Consider the following 12,792-nt stretch of genomic DNA (forward strand, 5'->3'; position numbering starts at 1 on the left):
ATATGAACAGCAATTTGTGAGCACAGTTTTCTCAACATAAAAATAAATGGGATTTTACAAACTGTTTAGCTAACCATTCCAACCACGAGACCATTTTTTTATTTACAATTTTTGCTAGTGACTAACACGTAATAGCACTTATTAATTTTTAAAGCAGGAATTACACCTGAGAATCGTATTATATCGACAATTATATTGACTTGATGTAAGCTTTTGGACATACGCCATTGCTTAGCAATAGCGTATGTCCAAAAGCTTACATCAAGTCATGCACTCCCATTGCATTGCACATATCTTACAAAGATAATGACAATTTTATTGCCACAATATTATTGATATATAGTAAGTATATACATATAAACAATTCTCTAGTCCCGCCAGAATAGCTACTCTCATTGGCTGTTGCGCCATGTATCCGTCACAGAAATAAAAAATATATTCATCTCCCTTCTATGCACACGACATATCTCCCATGCATACGACCGTTCTATGCGCTATTGTGAATCAGTAGGTTCTAAAACACGGCGGTCAAATCTTGTGCGCACGACCTACTGTTTTATTAAGATTTGTGAACCCGGCTTTAAAATGTTCGCAACTTGTGCAGACTGATGCCTCAAAGTTTAGTGCAAGACAAACTGCGGAGTAGAGAAAAAAAACTGCCTCACGTCGTTGCCAGTTGCGACCAGTCGCGTCGTCTGTATTTTTGCTTCGAGTGGGCGAAAAAATAGGAGCCTTGATTGTGGAGGGGGGAGGGGAAGAGATGTGGTCCTGCGTTTTATTTCCTTCCGCCCACGGGCGCTAAGGCGGTCTGTCTGTGGGCGACTGCGTCCCTTTGCGCGGGAGGAGAGTCGTCCTTATCGCCCGTCGCGTTCAACCAAAACTGAGAGAGAAAAAAAAAACTGGGCAGAGGAAGGAATACAGAACAGCTTCTGTGACCGGCTTAGCGGAAAAGAAGCTTCCGTATAGGTCCCAGCAACACAAGGACCTGTTCACAGAAACATTTTATAAAAAAGCTCCTGTGGCTGATACAGAAATTTATTTCCGGAAGGTATTTGGAATAAATAAAATAAGAATTTTTTTTCGTATTTATTACAACGAAGAGTTGGGACAGTTCCGTTACCTTTGTCAAAACGGATTATTGCCTTTGTGGTTTGTGATTCCAGGTGTTGTAACAGCTCACCTGCATCGCCCAAAATATAATACTGCCTTCACCAAGATCTAGAATATTTTTTTTTATAAATTCATTCGGGAGAGGGGGAAGATATCCAATCTCATCTCTCCCCCCCCCCCCCCCCCGCACTTTCCATTGCCGACCTCTGAACGGGCCTGTGCGTCACATAAACAGTCACGTGGTGCGTACAACTAAGATTATTACTGTCCCTAAATAAAAAATTTGGTAGGATTTTGAATAGACCTACACAATCCTGTTTTTTTTTTTTTTACCATACGTTACTCTCCACGCACGCAAAGCACGCACACTGGTAATAGGTGCGTTCTTAAATCATAGATTAATGATGTCGTGGACAATTCTTACCTTCTGCGCAAAATCCCAACTGGCCATAGAACAGTTGAAAACTAACGGGGTAAGCAATGCCATGTGGGTCAAATTTGCGAACAGTGCCTACTCTTAACAGATGAGAACTGTTGATAAAATTATTAACATTGAATTGAAATTTGGCGCAGCACATGTTTAACTGCACTTCTTAGATATGAAATAACAACTATTGCGCTTCATTTCTGTGCTACACGATTTTACAACCTCACCAATCACTCACACTGTTACAAATTTTCACCTTAAATATACTTAGAGCACTGGTTACAAAAAAAACAGGGATCTTCTTAAATTTCCCGTTATCTTCGTAAATATATATGGGTATTAAGTTTATTGACTTTGAGTTAGATCCAAGTCAATTATCTTGGTATAAAAGCAAAACATTCAAAAAAAGTTAAGACTCTTGCAAAAACTTTCTTTTACCCTAAAAAAAAAAAACTAGGAGGTCGAAATAATGCGTAGATTCTACGAAGTTCCAACTATCTCAAAATACGAATAATTCTTAGTTTTCTTGAGGTGATTTCTTTGTTCAAAAGTCCGCAAATTTACTGTAAGTTTTTAAGAGTGCGCCTTCGTCCAACCAAGACACACCGTTTTGAAAGTTATTTTGAAAAAAATAAACCGTTCCGTTTCGGGACCACAAACTTCCACTGCGCAGTCCATGTTCATTCAATACACTAAATATGGAAATGTTGAAACTAAGGCTATTCTGTGGAATTACACTGGGAGAATCGTATGAATCGCTCTGTTAGCAGCACTTTTCAACAGTTTTTTCAGACACATCCCTCAGATTCAAATATTTTTAGTAATTATTAAAATGCCCAAAAAAAAAACAAAAAAAAAACACTCACATACACTCCCTAAGTTCTTATTCTAAATTTTTTAAAGCTTTTGGTAACGGTGTTACGTGATCTTCTGCTAATAATTAAATCACAACTGATTGTAACAATGAATTTTTTTTTGTTCGTACCAAAACAACAAAGGAAACAAACAAATTTCAACCCCTTCTTTCGCCTGGCCTGACAATAGGGACCAAGTAGCAGGCTGGATTACAATAATAAAACCCAGGCTGATGGTATTAGTTTATAATATTCAAAAAAAAATACATCTACCACCATAACATTCAGTTAAACAAGAAAAATATAAACAGTAACTATTCCACATAAGACAAATTCATTAATTTCCTCCCAGACAACAACCATCTTAAAATCATATAAAGGCATATAATAAAATAGTTAGGATAACCAATGGGGGTCAAGGTCTCAAGCAATGAGGGCGTACAAAATGAAATGGGGAAAAAAAAAACCGCCCTGAGTCCGAAGCGCGGCGCGTCGAGAGAGGAACACGTGACGTCAGCCGCCCCTGAGCACTTGCGGCGGTCTGCTCATTACAGCCGACTGCGTGGCCGGCTGGCATCTGGGCCTGACGGGGCCTGACTGGGCCTGACTAGGCCAGACTGGGCCAGACTGGGCCGGACAGGGCCAGACTGGGCCTGACGGGGCCTGACTGGGCCTGACGGGGCCTGACTGGGCCTGACTGGGCCGGACTGGGCCAGACTGGGCCTGACTGGGCCTGACTGGGCCGGACTGGGCCTGACTGGGCCGGACTGGGCCTGACTGGGCCGGACTGGGCCTGACTGGGCCTGACTGGGCCGGACTGGGCCTGACTGGGCCGGACTGGGCCTGACTGGGCCTGACTGGGCCTGACTGGGCCTGACGGGGCCTGACTGGGCCTGACTGGGCCTGACGGGGCCTGACTGGGCCTGACTGGGCCAGACTGGGCCGGACTGGGCCTGACTGGGCCTGACTGGGCCTGACTGGGCCGGACTGGGCCTGACTGGGCCGGACTGGGCCTGACTGGGCCTGACTGGGCTGGACTGGGCCGGACTGGGCCTGACTGGGCCTGACTGGGCCGGACTGGGCCTGACTGGGCCTGACGGGGCCTGACTGGGCCTGACTGGGCCTGACGGGGCCTGACGGGGCCTGACGGGCCTGACTGGGCCTGACTGGGCCTGACTGGGTCTAACTAAGTCTGAATGGGCCGGACTGGGCCGGACTGGGCCTGACTGGGCCGGACTGGGCCGGACTGGGCCGGACTGGGCCGGACTGGGCCTGACTGGGCCGGACTGGGCCTAACTGGGCCTGACTGGGCCGGACTGGGCCTGACTGGGCCTGACTGGGCCGGACTGGGCCTGACTGGGCCGGACTGGGCCAGACTGGGCCGGACTGGGCCTGACTGGGCCTGACTGGGCCTGACTGGGCCGGACTGGGCCTGACGGGCCTGACTGGGCCTGACTGGGCCTAACTAAGTCTGAATGGGCCGGACTGGGCCGGACTGGGCCTGACTGGGCCGGACTGGGCCGGACTGGGCCGGACTGGGCCTGACTGGGCCTGACTGGGCCGGACTGGGCCTGACGGGGCCTGACGGGCCTGACTGGGCCTGACTGGGCCTGACTGGGCCGGACTGGGCCTAACTAAGTCTGAATGGGCCGGACTGGGCCTGACTGGGCCTGACTGGGCCTGACTGGGCCAGACTGGGCCGGACTGGGCCTGACGGGGCCTGACGGGACTGACTGGGCCTGACTGGCCGCGCTGTCCACTTCCTCCGCTACCTCACACACGTCTGTCATTCCTGTCACGTGTCTTCACCGCCCAGGGTGCAAGTCCCGGCCCTGGTTACTGTTTTTTTACTTTCACGTTTAACACAGTTACATCTGTAAAATTTTTCAAGTGGCCGAACGTCAACGTCATTTAAAAAAAAATAGTGCAAATCCTTTTTTCTGCATAATTAGCTGGCCAAGTTGAATTTTTAACATTTTTGTGCAACATGGATAAGGAAAACCAAATGGAATAAATAACTTAATATTTTTGGGTTTAAAGGCAATGCTGATTGTATATTAGATAATTAAATAGTCCTTAACGCTCAGTCTCAGTCGCCATGTTGATTTTTTTTTCATTGTTTCGCCATAACAAATATACAAGGACATTTTTTAAAAATTTTAACATAGTAAGTACGTCCCTTGCATTTGTTATTCTGTCACTAAGTGTAATATAATGGGCGTAAAAATAATTCGCGCAAGTGACAAATATGAACATTTGCGTGACTTTTTTCGTCCACGCGCAACAGAAGTGAAAATTCTTGCTTATTATATTATTAGGTATAGGAATCATAATTATCTTTGGCTGAGGTCATATATGTGTGTGTGTGTGCACGTGCGCGTGTGTATGTGCAAGAATGCTAGCGCTAAATTATGCTATTGCGCAAGCGTGCAAGAATGCAAGTACGCAAGTGAAAAGTGAGCAAGTATGCAAGTATGTTGCGTCATTTCTACCTCTCTCCTGCTGTATCCTCATCTGCAGGTTCTCTCACCACATACGGGAACTATTGTCCTCATGCGATTGGAACTTTCGTAACGCTCGAAAAATTGTAGCCTCCCTCAGCAAAGAAGTTTCACTTCAAAAATTAGTGATAGAACAACCGATGTAAAAGGACGTACTGTGTTAAAATTTCATAAGAGTTCTTGCATCATAGTACTGACGAAAAATTAAAAATAATATCCAAATGGCGTGTGTGCCGAGCCTTGATACTTGGGCGTTTTTCGTGTGGGCAAATACGTGAGAAGAGAACATAAGCTTGGCTATCTTAAACGACAGGAGATTAAAGCTAAACCACGACCACGGGCTACATTACAAGTGTGTGACCGAGCAGACTTGTGTTGTTATCTGCAGCGGAACGGCCACGCACAGTATGTGCTGCAGGAGTGAGGCGTGGGGGGAAGCTCTGGCCCACGCAGGACGGGCGCGACCCCGCGCACGGAACACAGGCAACCCGCGTCACACGGGTGCGCGGCGCGTCACGCACCCACCGAGCTCACGCGACGCGGTGGGCGCGGCGCGAACTCCGTTCTCCGCCTACCCGGGCACACACACGGTGCGCAGAGCTTCAGGAAAAACAACGCGATTTCGAAACTACTCAAGATATCCGAGTGGGGTCTGCTTACGAAAAGCATTTAAGATTTTTCTGAGGGCCGAAAAGTACTTTTGATTTAGAATTAAGTTCTTAAACTGTATTTTTAAAATAGTTATAATTAGAGACCGGAAAAATTCGCGGATTCAATGACCTCTAGGATAGCCTCCATTACACCTCTGCATTTCTCAAGCAAACATGCATGTACATTGGGTGCTAACTTGTGAGGCGTCTCCACTAGGTAGCTTGTGATTCGATGCTTCTTCGGACGATATTCTCACATTGGCCCAGAGAGCTTCAGTTAAACTTAGATCCAATAGCAGAACCTGCAAAATTGTGCACATGTTTGAATTTCAGCCTATCACGAAATTAATCCGAGAATTTTTCCTGTCCCTAGTTACAATGGCTAAAACGCATGTTTTCAGAGTAAATTTTAGGCGTAAAACAACCGGTACAGATTCTTGAAAGCACTTAAGGGACTTGCATTACACCTTTATCTTCATTTCTCACCAATATAATGTTACGGTCACCGCTCAAATTTCACAGTTATCCTGTGATGACGAGAAGACTGCGCGCCAATTCAGAGCCTTGCGCTTGTAGGCTATACCGCGCTAGAAGCACCAGCGAGCGTCGCGCTTATCATCCCGCCTCACTAACACACATACACCCCTGACGAGGCGGGCCCCTTAACTTCGCAACCAACCAGGTTCGACGCATCTGTGACGTCGACGCTGCCAAACGTTTGCAGGCGCAACGGACAGTAGTACGACTACAAATCCCATGGCGCACTCCAAGTTTCTGAAATGAGCGTCAGAATTTTTTTTTTCCAAAGACGGTTGGATTTGTTTACTAAACTTAACTGTTAAAATCTTAAAAAAATATGTCCACGCACTTTCCCGAATGAAGGTTCAATTTGAATTTAAAATATTTCAAACATTGATAACAGACGTAGGTAACAGTAAAAAAAGAATCATTCATTAATACAATAAGATCTCAAATTAATATATCCCTTTTTTTTAGCAACAACCACGCAGTTAATCCGTTTAAATTTGGTATCATTATAATTTTTTATTATTGAATCAAAATAGTTTTAAGATAGTTTATTATTTATAGAATTAACCAAGATATACTTCCTTAGGCACGTTATGAAAAAAATGACGAGAGTAAATTTTACAATGCGCGCACACCGTGCAACAAAATTTTCACAGAATGAAAAATGACTACATAGAAATAAAAATTAGATATGTTTTTTTTAATCTTATAATTTTGTGACTGATATTGAATACTGGATCATATCATTAAAAACATTTATTTATTGTGAATATTAGTGTTAGTAATTGTATTTATAAACTTTGTCAAGTGAATTTATCTACGCGTTATGTTCCCATATGTATAAATTCGTTACCTTATTACATTATTATTTATTAAAAAATTGTAATTAGAATAAACATTCAGCATATTATTTGGGTTTCATTAATAATTAATATTCATCTAGATTATTTTACTAAAAGAAATAATTAATTTTATACGCGTGTTTATATTAATATTAAATATTGAGTATTTATTTTTTAATTTATCGAATTTACACTTTACCAAACGTATTTATAATATCACTCCAGTGCTCCTATTATTTTATTTCTATTAATTATTTGCATGCAAAAAATAAAGTTAGTGTTTTACCACAGAAATTATAACTTCTCACGCGCGCAGTTAAGTAGAACAATAAAACCACGAATTTATCGCAGACCAAGGGTAGCTACAAATGTAAGGTGAGCTCCCATTTCTGCCAGTGCTACATACTATGTACCACGTAGATAATATTATGTATTAATTCCATCTGAATTGATGATAAATCTTTGACGTGATAACGTATTATAAATCGATGAACGTCGACTGCACACACGAAAAAAGCATGACTCATTGTCACGTTCCGCCTGAGCCGAGCGTGCAAGTACCGGCCAACCACCGTGCGAGAAAATCTTCTATAATATCAAACAGGTTAAGGCGGGCTTATTTAACTAATTGTTCGTGATTATATATAAACAATTATTTAAATTAAATTTTGCAAAACCTGTAAATAATATTTGAAAATTTAAAAAGTAAGCATTTTTTCATCAATGTTTTGTTATGACGTTATCGCGTAAAATTATCGTCCGTAAACCGACTTTACACACAACCCCCTTTTTTTTATTACATTTCGTCGTAAACAAATAAAAATCCCCCTTGCGATTATTCGCACTGGTTCCATGCATAATCGTTAGGGACCGGAAAAATTCGCGGATTCAATGACCTCTAGGATAGCCTCCATTATCCTCTGCATTTCTCAAGTAAACGCGCGTGTTCATTGGGTACTAAAATGTGAGGCGTCTCCACTGGGTAGCTTGTGATTCGACGCTTCTTTGGTCGATAGTCTCTCATTGGCCCAGAGAGCTCCAGTTAAACTGCGAGTCAATGGCAGAACCAGCAGAAATGCACACAAGTTTGAATTTTAGCCTATCACGAAAAGGTTTCCGCGAAATTTTTCTGTCTCTAATAATTAGAGACCGGAAAAATTCGCGGATTCATTCGGCGATAGGCTAGAATTCAAGTACATATACCTCTTAGATAATTTTGCTATTGGCTCATCTGGACGAACCTCAACCAGTTATAAACCCTCAACCAAAGAAGGATCGAATCACAGACGAACCAGCTGAGACGACTGACAAGTCAGCAGCCAATGAACTTGCGTTATTTGCCCAAGTGTACAGGGGAACGTGCAGTCTATCCTGAAGGCCATCGAAACCGCGAAGTTTTCCGGTCTCTACTAACAATCGTAGACGGTGGCGCAGTCCCAGCATCGGGGGACCGAGCGAGGGAGGAGATCTGAACTCGGGAAGCCGCCAGCTGCGTGGCGGGTGTTCGCGACGACCTTATTGATCCTCCAATACCGGCTGCCGCCCTGCCCTCGTGCCGACCAAAACACGACCTCCAGCCGTAATGACAAACCACTGTCATCGCGCTACCCCGGCGAGAGGGGGAACCACCCTTCCCCCCTTCCCCCCTTTTTAATTACCGGAATACAATAAAAAATGGGCTGCCGAATCGATCATTTCCCCCTTTATGGCACCTGACAGTCCGACGCCGTCGATGACTCTGGCAATTACCTCGCACTTTCGATTCGTAAATTAGATTTCAAAACCATAGCACCACACGTCTAAAATTCATTTACAAACACCAAAGCGCCAGTATGTACTCTTTTTAATGAGACTCGGTGCTTGTGTTACGAATTAAAATTAAATCATCCTGTCAACTATGAGTAATTAAAAATAAATATATTAATGATCCGTATAAGATCCATAGACGGTTTTGATTAAACCTATATTATTTAATGTCTACGAGAGAAATGAAGTCACAAACGTACAAATGTATTCCACTAGTTGATTAAAATAAAAATCAAAACTAGTAACACTCTCGTATTTGACTATATCTGACAACAAAGTTTGAAGGGGGTAATCAAATAAAGTTGGACAGATATCCTCCAACATGTTTTAAAGGATATCTTAATATCAAAGTTTATTATTGGATTGAAATAGTTCAAATTTTTCTATATTAATCCCATTTTAAAATAATTAATACTGGTCTTATTAAAATTTGAATTTGTTTTGAAATTCTAAAACAATTACATATTTAAATAACAGTTATTCTCGTTGCAGTAAAATCATGTTAAGAGATATATAAAAATTCATAGATACATCATTCACTTTTTTTTCAGATAATTAAGTTAACATACGACAGTCATATTAACATTATTTTCCTTTTATAGCCTTTCGAATGTACCGTGTGTTTCGCTGTTTTAAAGATTTATTGTGAAATTATTGTGTCAAAACATCCAACATATTACAGAACTTGTCCTATATACAAGATATTTGATGGAAACTCAAGCCACCCAACTTGTCAGGCAAACATGACAGCACTAGTGGCGTTTTCGGCGTCGTCATAACATAAATATTCGACCACAATTTTCGGAAGTTACTGTCCGCGGAAGTTTGGGAGTCACAAGAGCCTTTATTGGGTCTGTAACAAGTCAATAGTGATCCTTATTGGGAAGCCTAGGATGTACATCAAGTTCTGTCCCTGCCCGAACACGCCCGAATATTCACCTTCGGCCAACCTCGGTTTTTTTTATAAATAATTATATTTCTCTGTTTATTTTAATGTAGCTATACAAACCTAACTAACAGTCCATAGTGTCTTAAAGTGTTTTAATGTAGCTAACCTAACCGACCACTTTTAATATTTGAATTCATTTTTCCTGCGCAAAAATAAAACAAATCCCGAGGTTGGCCGAAGGGGAATATTCGCGCGTGTTCGGGCAGGGATAGAACTTGATGTACATCTTAGGCTTCTCATCCTTATTTTGCTCCACGTAAACAGGAGCTTTTCGAAAACGTGAAACTAAGCGAGACTAGCCTCGCGTCGTGACGAGCGGCCACCGGATCGCGCTATGGCATCCACATCGACCGCGCGCTGAGGGCTGGCAGAGAAAGACGCAAAGGAAACAAGAAGAGGAGCGACGAAGCAGCAGCGGCAGCAGCAGCAACGGGGGGCTTCCGCAGCTGTCCGCAGCCCGGAGCAGAGTAATTAAACAACCCGAGCGCGCGCCCTTCACCCTTACCTCCCCCCACCCAACGCGGCAGAGAGAGAGTCGGAGGGCACGCGCAGCGCCATGGAGGAAGCAACAAGCTCGGAGCGACGCCGCGACCTGGCAACAGCGCCTCCCCGAGTTCCCGGCCGTCTGCCGAGCGACAGCTGCGGAACAACGCACCACGCCTGCATTACACTGACAATTAGTTCCCGTCTCCAATCTCCGAAACTAACATCCGACCACGGTACAGCAATGAGCATGCAAGGGGATGAATTGACGGTACTTCCGTGGGCAGGCGGAGTTTAATAACCACGCATAGCTACGCAATAAGTTAACTAAGAGGTTCTTTTTTCCCTTCAAATACCCGTTTGAAAATCACGCAAGGCGCTAAAACGCAACGCAAGCATCGGCCAACTTTCAACTTCTCGTCTTCTGCAATTGAAGTGAAGTGTTCCAAAAACAATTAAAAATGTAACTTATTGTGTATAGGCTAAGTGTAAGACAACGATGCGTTTATATAACTATCGTAGTACAGTGAAAGTAAATGATGCTTTTAAACAAAATTATTAATAAAATCACACGTTTTCGTGATAAAAAATAATCATTATTTATGAAAAGAAACCCCGATTCTGTTTTAAGCTGTACTGTTTCTTGTGTCTGGAACCCTGTGCGTTTTATAAACTACAGTAGTTTTCTTGAGTTTGTTGCGTATCTTGCGAAAATGATAAACCTAGACTATTTGGTGGTAGGATCTGAGTGGGACCTTCGGTTCCTTATTGTCAACCATAAGTTAATGAATACAACTACGAATAACCAACCGAATTTCGTTTGTGAGTAGTAAAATTTAAGATAATGATTATTTTTAGGAATCAATTTGTGAGCTTTTTAGACATACTGTTGCGTAGGATTGTTAAATGTATAAGTAGAGACCAGAAAAATTCACGGGTTCAATGACCTCCAGGATAGACTCCAATATCCTCTACACACTCGAGCAAATGCCAACTGTTCATTAGCTGCTGACTTGTGAGTCGTCTCGACTGGGTGGCCTGTGATTACTTCTATGAGTGAGGGTCTCTAATTGGCCCTCAGTCCTCCAGATTAACAGTGAACCAAAGACATAAGCAGCACTAAGGTATAATTATTTCAATTTTAGCATAACACGAAATGAACCCGCGAATTTTTCAGGTCTCTATTTATAAGCTATCTCCTGTAATGAAGAGTTTTACATCTGTATGGTAATTTGTAGGGACCGGAAAAATTCGCGGGTTCAATGCCCTGTAGGATGAAGTCCATAGTTCTACGTTCACTCGATCAAATGCCACCCACTCATTGGCTGCTGTCTTGTGAGACGTTCCAGCGTAGCAGCCTGTGATTCTATAAAGCTTTGGTTGGGTGTTTCTCATTGGCCCAGAGTCATCTAGGTGAGTTGTGAACCAATAGCAGAGGCAGTACTGAGGTATAATGATTTGTATTTTAGCCTATCGCGAAATGAATTCGCGAATTTTTCCGGTCTCTAGTAATTTGTTTTGAGCCTGCAGTGTAGTATGAAAAAGGAGGCGGATAATTTAAAGGGCCTTAACACCGTGATACTATACCTATACGTAGAGACCGGAAAAATTCGTGACTTAAATTACCTATAGGATGGACTCCATGATCCTCTATGCACTCGGGCAAATCACACCCGCTCATTGGCTACTGACTCGAGACGCCCGTTAACCGGGATTCTCGTGATTCGATACTTCTTTCGTTGAAGGTTTTCCATTGGCCCAGAGTCCTTCAGATAAACTGTGGCCCAACCATTGAAGCAGCAAAAAGGCAGACGTATTGGGATTCTAGCCTACCGCGAAATGAATCAGCAATTTTTTTTTCAGGTCCATGGCTACACATGGAGACCGGATAAATTCGCGGATTCGTTTCACGATACGCTAGAATACAAACAACTGTACATTTATATTGCTTCTGTGATTGGCTTACAGTTTATCTGAAGGACTTTTAGCCAATGGGAAACCTTCAACCAAAAAAGTATCGAATCGCAAGCGTCCCAGTTGACAAGTGTCACGAGTCAATAGCCAATGAGCAAGTGGCATTTGCCTGAGTATGTAGAGGGTTGTGGAGTCTATCCTAGAGGTCATAGAAAGCGCGAATTTTTCCTAGTCTCTAGATTTACATTATATAATCCGCTTCACTCTTCACAATCATCCGCACTCACTCAGAGTGGTTGATTCATGCCCCCGACGTCGTTGCAAGTAACCTCGCTGGGAGACTGTTACGCAGACCTGCCGGCCTGGAAGCAGGGTGTGATCAGAATAGCCTTCTCCCGCGAACCCGATCGCCGAACCGGGATGGCGCGTGTGCCCGATTGGGCCCGGCAGGTTCCTCTTGGCGAACCACAGCAGACTCACGTCAAAGACCGATGATCCCTCGCCCCGTCGTTCAAACCATCGAGGCACTACACCGTGTAGTGGACTTCTTCCGAATCCGAAGTCAACTGATGGTTAGGAGCAGGCATTTTTCGCGAAAAAAAATCAGAACGCCGATTAGACCGCAACAAGCTACACCCCTCCCCCCCCCCCCCCCCACAAACGGTTTCTCCCTTGTGATTGGCGGCCGTCTGCGAGAGAAGTCGTTCCCGTATTTAACCGAGCCACTC

General features: G+C 43.6%; 1 protein-coding gene across 5 annotated transcripts in view; it reads right to left on the bottom strand.

Moving 5' to 3' along the window:
* Positions 1–12,792, bottom strand: part of LOC134530282 (C-Maf-inducing protein-like) — a 344,834-nt gene that overhangs the window by 172,758 nt on the left and 159,284 nt on the right. The gene's annotated exons all lie outside the window — the stretch shown is intronic.

Source organism: Bacillus rossius, chromosome 3 (genome assembly GCF_032445375.1).
Source record: "Bacillus rossius redtenbacheri isolate Brsri chromosome 3, Brsri_v3, whole genome shotgun sequence".
Lineage (NCBI taxonomy): Eukaryota > Metazoa > Arthropoda > Insecta > Phasmatodea > Bacillidae > Bacillus > Bacillus rossius.